Raw genomic sequence first — 11,060 nt, 5'->3', positions numbered from 1 at the left:
TAGAATATATAAAATTGTGCATTGAGTCAGCCTAATTATGAGTCTTTGCTGCTGTGGTAAAGTAAAAAAAAAAAATGCTTGCAATAATTCATTGCATATAAGTCATACAGTCATAGCAGCTTATTAGTCACAACCCTCTTTAGTCAAAGAGCTCATCAAATATCAAAGTCATTTCATTACCAGTGATTTGAAAGCAAAACACACACACACACACACACAAACATTGAAGGCAGTGGTGAATGCTGATCAAAAGCATGACTTTACTTCAGTGACATCAAAATGTTTCTGCTTAATTAAATCTAAAATACACTAGAATTTATTCTCTAGAATATGCATTTTTAACATGAACTTTACTGTTAGAAATACAACCATATCTGACGGGTTTGGTTATTTGGGAGTCTCTCACTCTTTATAGGTATGGGTGTTTTTTAAAATCAGTATAGGTTAAAAGGAATTATTCGTATAATCTTTATCGGAACAGATTTTGGAGAAATTCCTCATTTACATCACTTGCTCACCAATGGATCCTCTGCAGTGAATGGGTGCCGTCAGAATGAGAGTCCAAACAGCTGATAAAAATATCACAATAATCCATAAGCAATCCACATGACTCTAGTCCGTCAAGTAACGTCTTGTAAAGCAAAACACTGTTGTCTTGTCTGAATCAGGAGAGAAATCAGTCGGGCCCCTCTCAGCCTCTGGGCCCCTAGCACTCTGTCCCTCTTTTACCCTCAGTTGACTTCTTCATTGGTGCAAGCATTAATTATGGACTTGTATTATAAATTAAAATGCCTTAATGATGGATTTTTTTTCTTATAAGCAGTTTTTTGCTGCACACGACATTAACTGATGGACTGAGACATGTGATTTACTTGTGGATTATTGTGATGTTTTTATCAGCTGTTCGGACTCTCATTCTGACGGCACCCATTCACTGCAGAGCATCCATTGGTGACCAAGTTATGTAATGCTAAATTTCTCCAAATCTGTTCTGATGAAGAAACAAATTCATCTATGTACATTATCATATGCATATGCATACAGAAAATAGAAAATTCAGTTTCAAGTCATTTTATATAGAATATTTATCACACTGCAATACTCTTTTGTCACTTTCATTCCAAATAAAATCATAGATTATATTGATATACTTAAAACTTTATGGGAATTACAAGACTACTTTGGTAAAGCCACTGACCTCAAAAATATTAATTAGCTCAACTGAAGAAAAATGATGTCAAGTGTTTGTATAGCGCGTAACTGAACGTATGGCTGACGTGCGTGAATACAGGTACCGGTAGTCACATTGGAGCTATCAGTCCTAGTAATTTGCGCCATAGCGCACTGTGCCGTGTTCGTCAGCGCTCAACTGCAGGAGTCAAACACCTTTTCACAAAACACATTAAACAGTCACATTAGGTTTCTAAGGTATAGGATTAAATTTACAATGGCTGATAGCCTTAATTGCAGCAGTGGCAACTGCTCCAGCGCGCAGGAAGCGTTTGGTTTATCAGAGGGACACTTTGCGCTCGTGAAAGCTGCAGTACTTGGGTGCATTTTCGTGCTGGCATCATTTAGCAATTTATTCCTCCTCCATGCCCTCTGGAAAAGACGGAACAGACGTACTCGAACTCAGCTATTTCTTCTGCACCTGTGCCTGGCTGACCTGGTGGTCGCTTTCTTTCAAGTCCTGCCGCAGTTCTCCATGGAGATTACGCACCGGTTCAAGGCTCAGATCTGGTGTGCAGAGCAGTTAAGTATCTTCAGGTGGTCGGGATGTTCGCGTCCACGTATATGATCGTGGCCATGACCATAGATCGCTATCACGCGGTCTGTAAACCTATGGTGTCGTTCTTCAGGGGGTCTTTCCGCAGGTATGTTGCCATAAGCGCAGCATGGCTCATCTCCCTGGCGTTCAGCGCTCCGCAGATGTTCATCTTCTCTCTCCAAGAAGTTGAGAAGAAAGTTTTCGATTGCTGGGCGACATTTATCGAGCCCTGGGGAGGCAGAATATACATAACGTGGATCACTCTGTCCGTGTTTGTTCTGCCAGCCGTAATCTTGATGTATTGTCAGATAAAGATTTGCGCAGGGATCTATTTCAACATGAAGAGGAAGGCCTTGCAGTGCAGCACGGGTGATGGGCGCTCCAGCTCTAAGGGAATATCAAGCGCAATGATGAAGACTGTCAAAATGACCTTCATTATCATCTTGGTGTACACCCTAAGCTGGAGCCCATTCTTCGTGGTCCAGCTCTGGTCAGCTTGGAGTCCAAGTAGTGCGCCCACACAAGGTAAGTCAAAGCTGTCTTGATATGCTTTTGTATGGCATTTTCATTTGACTTAGTAAATTTTTTTTCGATACAAATTATATTATCAGTTTAACAATGAGTGTAAAAATGCAGTGAAAAATAAACAAGACGGCATGCAAGAACTCCACTGGATTGTGTAAAACTTGATAATCATGTTTTCAGTATTATATTTGTAAATATTTATACACATTTCCCCCCACTATTTTTCTAAAACCGTTCTTTTTTATATCCAGGTTTGAATGCATTTGAAAAAAAAAAAATGAAATATTTTTAATAAGGAACTGTTTTTTGAATGACAGGTTTTGTCCTCAGGCTGTCCACAAATCTGCAAATATTACATATAAAAGTGCAGAATCTTTAATACTTCTTTTAAATATGGTCATAAAATGTATTTTTGCATATTTAAAAAAAAAAAAAAAAAACTTTTATTGTATGTTCAAATTTAAAAAGCATAAAAATGTAGAAATATGTTAATAAGGAAGTGTTTTTTATATATATATAATACACTATATTTAGACAACGATGAATAAAATAATGCCCCTTATCAAATAATGAAAAAAAGTAAAAATGTTTGTCTCCATATACTGGTATATAACCACATGTTTACAGTGGTAGGTAATATTTAACTCTTATGATAATAGATGTGACTAATGGCCCATTAATGTGTATAAGACATATATGTATATATGATTACTCACAACCATTTTCTGTTGTGGGAACTATCTATCTCCCCTCAGCTGCAGATCTAGCAGATACATTGGCATTAGCAAAACCATTCATTAGTAGCTGACAAAAGACCTGATCAGATTAAACCAAATCATGTGTAGACAGATGGTGCACACAGGCAATATTCTTGCACAGAGCACACAATAAGTTTGAACACTTCATGTGTAATTTGTTATTTTGTGTGTAATACAGTCTCATCTGTCCTACAGGGCCAGTGTTCGTCACTATCATGCTCCTCGCCAGTCTTAACAGCTGCACAAACCCATGGATCTACCTGTACTACAGCTAGACCCTCATGGACACTGATCACCCACCGTTTAAGAGTGCATGAAAATGGTCTCAGCATACACTTACACACCAGTTTTCGCCTGCTTTTTTTTTCAATAACTAAAATGATTTTGGTTATGGAAAGTTGCTGCATACTTTGGCATGACCAGTTGTTTCTATTTTTATTTTATTTTATTTTTTAGTTTTCAATGTAAGTAAAGTAGATCTGAGGTCTCCTTGGAGTTTCTGATAGATTAAATGAGTATGGCACCTCGCCTTTGTGTGGTAATATGCCCTGTGATTGAACATTCTACACTAACTGATTCATCAACATCATAAAGACAATGTATAAAAAAAAAATAGCTCTTATTCAATGGAAAATCAAGGTATAATCAGTATGTAATTATTTCCCAGTATGCACATTTTAGCACAAACTTTGCTGCATTTCTGATTGTCATATATATATCTATATATATACATATATATATATATACATATTATATATATATATATATATATATATAATATTTTTCTATTGCCACTGTCTTTTGTTTGTTTCATTTAAAAAAACACTGTGAATTGTTTTACCAGTCCTATGTAAATTTTGCAATACATTTAATGGATTAAAGTAATGTTATTTTCCATTCCTCATTTAAATGAAAATACAAGAGCCTGTGTATGAAAAGTTCTATAGGATTAAATTATGTGTGATGGTTTCCATAGTCACTGTGTTGCTCTCGTTTTCACACACACATATTTCTTTGTACTGCAAAGCCTGTGAAAGTAACTGTGTAGAGAATGCCTTCACACATTTTGAATTTCATTTGAATGTTTTAAATAAAGTGAATTAAAAAGTGAATGTTCCTTTACTAAAAATGTCCCTCTAAAAATGTCTATGCTTCAATTTGTCTCTGTTTCCATAATAATAGAGCAATATTGAATATATAATGCACCTGAACATAGTTTTTTTCTTCAACTTAAACATTTGTACACTAAAAACAGACCCTCTTCTGGATGAGGAGTCTCTTATGGGTTTAATTATCTAAAAATAATGATTTTTAAATATTTATTTATTTAGGTAGGCCATAATTGTGCACTTGTAGCATGTTTAAAAAATTGAATCCCATTTATGCACCAAAAAAAGAATAGACATCATTTGAAAAACAATTAATTAAGTAAATGAACTCACAAAAGTGTCTTAAGTTACAATAATAAAAACTTAATTTAAAAAGCATCTAACCTTTATGCAACTGCCACATGACACAACGTAATTGATTTGCCTTTTCACTGCACAAACTCTGTTTGGATTTGAGGCAAAATGAAAGCCTAAGGCAACTGTACACAAGGTAGCTGTTGAGAAATGGAATTAGAGCATTTAGAGTAATGATAAAAAAATGGTGGAGGCCATTGTAGCCAAAGGGCAGAAGGGAAAGCAGCAGTGAGAATAAGGACCGCATTTTATGCCCCTTATCAAATACTAATACAATACGGTGTAAATTACGTAATTTAGGAAATGGCATCTGAAAAATATAAGTAATAAGAATAATTAAAATTGGATTAATATTACAAAAACAGGTTTTTTATTTTAAAATTGAATAGACGGCGGGGCATCATAGTACACAAAGAACAGATATGGTCTGACCTCCCCAAACAAGACAAAAGTCCAGAATGAATCATTCAAAGAACTGGACTCGTAGATACTAACGTCATCTAAACACCTTAAAGAGTTATGCTGATCAAATTGTAAAATTTCCCTTAAAAGGAAAGCTTTTAGAAGGCCACTAGAAATGTTTCAAAGACTGTATTTTGTATGCACTGCCATTAACATGGTTTTAAGGTACCTCACAACAAAAGCACCACTGTTATTCTCCATCAACAATTCTTCCTCAAAATTCACATTGCCTTTTACTTTTCTGTTCAATGTTATTTTATTTAGTTCACAGCCATACCAAAATAAATAACTATTTTAAGTTCCCTAATGAACATCACCGCTATAACAATGAGGTGACCTCTGTCACACTGACTGATACATGTGGCCCATGGTTGTATGGAAAGAAAGACAGGGCCTAATTAAATCTATTTCATACCCTCACACTTCTACGAAGCCAAAAAAAATATATAATATAATAATCTAATACTTAGCTATATATATATATATATATTATATATATATATATATATATAGATATATATATATATACCATACACATATATGTATATATATAATATATATATATACGTCATGTGTATATATATATATATACTCAGATATATATATAATATATATATATATATATATATTTATACATATACAGGTATATATATATATATATATAGCTATATTATATATCTATATATATAGTATATATATATTATATATATATAATATATATATATAATATATATATTATATCCTATATATATATATATATAGCAATATACAAAGAGGGCAAAAAAAAACTCTGTGGAATTGATCTCTACAAATCATTTAAGTCACTCTGTGTTCAAGTACTGTATATACTGTATATATATATATATATAATATATATATATATATATATATATATCTATAATTTATATATATATATATGTCCCCTCAAGAGTTTTCCGGAAAAGAGTTTCCAGAAGATGCTAGCCCATGTCAGCCAACTCCTCTGGGATTCCGTCTAGGAATGCTTCATATGCGGCCCCTCTAAGTGCTAGCATCCACACGAAGCTAGAACTTTCCCTATCCAATCTTTTTTTCCCTCGTCTCATAGAAATATCTGCATCCACACGAAACCAACGAAAACATAGGAAAAAAAAAAAGAAAAAAAAAAAAAAAAAAAAAAAAAAAAACAAAACAATGCAGTAGACATGCCAGATCAGTATGTGGCACGTAATTCCGCCACAGAGATACACTAAAAATGGAGAAGAAGACTGGGACTATACGCATAAACCTGTTCCGCACGGTTTTACAAATGAAAAGGGAACAATACATACATTTATTAATCTGTGTTAATGTTAGTTGTTAAATAAGACAATCCTTCATTGGTTTTTCATGTTTTTGTTTGCTGTTACGTGACGTAGAGCGGTGTCTGACTAGGGGCGCTACATGTGCTGATGATGTCCATTGTTTCAGAAAATATACAGATTCGTTGTCCCACACGAAAACGTAAGGGTGGCGTTTTCAGATTTATTCCACTCTGTGACCCGGTTTTTCAAAAAATATCAGTTTCCCTCTCCCAAAACGCCGGATCCGTGTATGACGAAATGCCTATATGATACAAAATGTATGTGTATACAACTAAATGCAACTCCGTGCGGATGGGGCCTAATAATGGCTCAAAGTCCATGTGCAATCCCAGGTGCCAAGTTAACCACCTGCTACATCAGAGGCTGTGTCCCCTTTGAATATCTCTCACCTGTTTCAAGTCAGGCATCCAGAAGGAAGGTAGTCACAGCAGATGCCTCCTAACTTGGGTTGGGGAGGACTGTGTGAGGGCACGACCAGTGTCTTGGGTCCCTTGCCAAACCTGAGAGCAACGTTTGCACATCAACTTCCTTACCAAGGGCAGTTCTCAGGTCGAACTGGCGCGAATGGCCCAGCGCTTCCTTGAATGCCTTGCCCCCAATTGTCCTGCTTCTCAGGTCAGCAGATGGGTTTTTTCAAGGAAGTCAGGTGCTTTGTCCTTTTGGTGGCCCCATTCTGGAGGAATCAGACGTGGTTCCCTGAGTTGATTCAGCACTACTATTGGGACTCCCCTTGGCTGATACTATTGAGGATGGACCTCCTCTGCGTCATGCGAGAGCATTGATTTGGCATCCCCGGCCCGAGCTGTGGAGCCTTCATGTTTGGCCCCTGAAGGGGAGTCTTTACAGCTTCCTGCGAGAGTGACTAACACTATTTTGGAGGCTAGGAGATGCCTCTACACCCTCGGCAAAAACGACCTTGTCATTAGTCCTGGTTCCTGAGGGGAGCTTTGAGACTGAATCAGGCCTCGTATCCCCTACACAATCAACGCTTTGCCAGTTTTTATAATTTGGACGTCCCTGCCCTTCAGGCATGGATGTTTTGTCTGCCTAATTACCTAATCACCTTAGAGGAGTCTATTTATTTATCAATAACATCTGGTCCTTCTCAAAAAATTAGCTATATTGTGAAAAAGTTCATTATTTTCCATAATGTAATGATAAAAATTAAACTTTCATATACTTTTAGATTCATTGCACACACCAACGCCACTGAATATTTTCAGGTCTTTTATTGTTTAAAACTGATGATTTTGGCATGCAGCTCATGAAAACCCAAAATTCCTATCTCATCAAAATTTAGCATATCATGAAAAGGTTTCTCTAAAACGAGCTATTAACCTAATCATCTGAATCAACTAATTTAACTCTAAACACCTGCAAAAGATTCCTGAGGCTTTTAAAAACTCGCCAGCCTGGTTCATTACTCAAAAACCGCAATCATGGGTTAAGTACTGCCGACCTGCCACAGAAGGCCCTCAAGCGAGACCCTCAAGGTAAGGACGCAAGAAAGAAATTTCTGAACGAATAGGCTTGTTCCCAGAGTGCTGTATCAAGGCACCTCAGTGGGAAGTCTGTGGGAAGGAAAAAGTGTGGGCAAGGGAGGTAAAAAAAACGCTGCACAACGAGAAGAGGTGACGCGGACCCTGAGGAAGATTTGTGGAGAAGGGACCGATTCCAGACCTGGGGGACCTGCGGAAGCATGTGGACTGAGTCTGGAGTAGAACATCCAGAGCCCCCGTGCACAGGCGTGTGCTTTTGAAATCAGAAAACAGCGCGGCAGAAGCGCCTGACCTGGGCTACAGATAAGCAGCACTGACTGTTTGCACTCAGTGGTCCAAAGTACTTTTTTCGGATGAAAGCAAATTTTTGCATGTCATTCGGAAATCAAGGTGCCCGAGTCTGGAGAAGACTGGGGAGAAGTGAAATGCCCAAAATGCCTGAAGTCCGCAGTGTCAAGTACCCACAGGTCAGGATGGTGATTTTCTGGGTGCCATGTCAGCTGCTGGGGTGGGTTTGTTGTCCACTGTGTTTTATCAAGGCCAGGGTCATGCAGCTAGCTATCAGGAGATTTTGGAGCACTTCATGCTTCCATCTGCTGAAAAGCTTTATGGAGATGAAGATTTCGTTTTTCAGCCACGACCTGCAACCTGCTCACAGTGCCAAACCACTGGGAATGGTTTACTGACCATGGTATTACTGTGCTCAATTGGCCTGCCAACTCTCCTGACCTGAACCCCATAGGAATCTGTGGGATATTGTGAAGAGAAAGTTGAGAGACGCAAGACCCAACACTCTGGATGAGCTTAAGGCCGCTATCGAAGCATCCTGGGGCCTCCATAACACCTCAGCAGTGCCCACAGCCGCTGATTGCCTCCATGCCACGCCGCCATTGAAGCAGTCATTTCTGCAAAAGGATTCCTGATGCAAGTATTGAGTGCATAACTGAACATAATTATTTGAAGGTTGACTTTTTTTGTATTAAAAACACTTTTCTTTTATTGGTCGGATGAAATATGCTAATTTTTTTTTTGAGATAGGAGATTTTGGGTTTTCATAGCTTGTATGCCAAAATCATCAGTATTAAAACAATAAAAGAGCTGAAATATATCAGTGTGGTGTGCAATGAATCTAAAATATATGAAAGTTTGAATTTTTTATTCATTACATTATGGAAAATAATGAACTTTTTGCACCAATATGCTAATTTTTTGAGAAGGACCTGTATTTTGAAAGACCCACAGGGTCCCTCGTGATTGACCTCATCCCTATTCAGAGCCCTCATTACGGACGGGTAATCCGGGCTAGGCTCTAAGAGTGGCCACATTGACAAACCCCCCTTTTTTTTGCTTATAGCACGGCGCTATGGATGCATTCGGCAGTTGAAAGGGAACGCAACTGTTTTACTGCACCTAACCTCAGTTCCCTGAGATAAGGGGAATGAGTGTTGTGTCTCCTGCCCATACTATCCACCTTTTCCTTGCCATAAAAATGGGCACGGCCATTTGGAAAAATTCTATGGGTCTAGCTTCGCGGTTCTCATCCGTGTCCAGCTATATTTTAGATGTACAAAACAGTTCATTTTGCTGCTTGATTAGTGAAAACTGGTGTGAAATGGCACTCAGAGCCGAATTATATAGCAGTGAAATCCACCTTGTTTGACAGGTTGAAGCGCCCATTGGTTGGTGCAGCTGTCAGATGTGCAATCGCCCTGGCAAGTTTTTTTTTTTTTTTTTGTAAACTACTACATACTTTTCATCAAACATTCCATCTAATGAGTTGATGACCTGGATGTTTATGTCATGTGATGTTGACCCGCTCTGCAGGAGAGAGAGAGAGAGAGAGAGAGAGAATGTTATGGAAATTTCAGATTTTTTAAGGGATAAGACAAAATTAACCCAAATTAACATAAAAAAACCCCTATCTTAGCAAGTTTAAAAATGTTGTACTTCAATATATTATATTTCAGGTGCATAAAACTGGTTTAGGCAAAATACTTTTTTACAAAGGTGCCATGAAGTCTACGAATAAAAGGCTCTTTTATTGTCTTTTGAGGGCGGTGCTCTGGTTATCCTTTGCCACATTCTCGGCAGGAAGTGACGTTTCGGACAAGCGTTCCATGTGCTCCCTACGCTGGACTCAATCCAAACGCTCGTATTAATTCAGCCGGGAAATCGAGCCAATCGCGTTGCGAGTCGTGGTGTCCGTTGCAGTAACGTTCAGTGCTGTCACAGCGTTCAGTAAAAACGGGGGGAAAACCGATCAGCTGTTCGGGCGTTGAGGTAACTTTGGGACAAGAAAGCTGTAGCGGGTGAGTTAAAAACAGCAGTTTTCTTGAAATGGTTTTACTTATATCGTATAGCTTTTAGTGATATGTTAGAGAATCGGTCTTTTTGACGTTTGTTGCATGTATGATGGATGAGGATAATGTTAAATAGGTAAACGTAACTCAGTTTTCCAGATCATAATCAAAAACAAATAAGATAGAAATATGTTGTAATATTTAGAGAAAAGTAAGCTCTTTTTCGTGGACATTATTTTCATGCTAATTAACCATCTTAACGTTGCATGGTTTTTGTAAATAATATATATATATATATATATATATATATGATATTCAATATATATAGATATAGATATATATATATAGATCTATATGAAGTAGTGCAGATTGTATCGTGTATCATGACGAGTATTTAACGCCAGCGATGGTAATAAAATTGGTTATAAGAACTTAAGACTCAAAGCAATAGAATTCTATAGTTTGACAGCTATGGCAGAATATATCTGCATATAAGCTCAAAGCAAAATGTTAGGGGTATTGTGGCACCATTATTCACCTGTTTCGCATTACAGTGGAAACAAATAATAATAAATTAGGAATGATTTAGGTATTTCTACATTTAATTACATTATGGTACGATTTATTGTACTTTTTTTAATATTTTTGTTGTTTAAAAAAAAAAAAATTTTATTGTGAATTGTCTCATGTCTTAATATTTGTGTAACAGGTCTGATCAACAGAGCATGGCAACAGCTCAGTCAGTGTTCACTGTGGTTGTGAGGCATTCTTTTTCATTCACGAGCTGATTCTGGGCCGAGAAAGACTACTACGAGATCCTAGGTGTTCCCAAAGTATGCATCCGGACCCGGCAGATCAAAAAAAGCTTTCCATAAATTAGCCATGAGGTATCACCCTGATAAAACAACCAAGGCCCTGACACGCAGAGGCAAGTTCAGAGAG

At 37.4% G+C, this 11,060-nt stretch overlaps 1 pseudogene; it reads left to right on the top strand.

The window, feature by feature from the left end:
• Nucleotides 1-1,447: 1,447 nt before the first annotated feature.
• On the top strand, nucleotides 1,448-3,600 carry LOC109057927 (annotated as a pseudogene).
• Nucleotides 3,601-11,060: the final 7,460 nt, after the last annotated feature.

The sequence above is a fragment of the Cyprinus carpio genome, chromosome A4 (assembly GCF_018340385.1).
Source record: "Cyprinus carpio isolate SPL01 chromosome A4, ASM1834038v1, whole genome shotgun sequence".
NCBI classification, from domain to species: Eukaryota; Metazoa; Chordata; class Actinopteri; order Cypriniformes; family Cyprinidae; genus Cyprinus; species Cyprinus carpio.
Note: the sequence above shows the minus strand (reverse complement) of the source record. Positions and strands in the feature narration are given on the sequence as shown.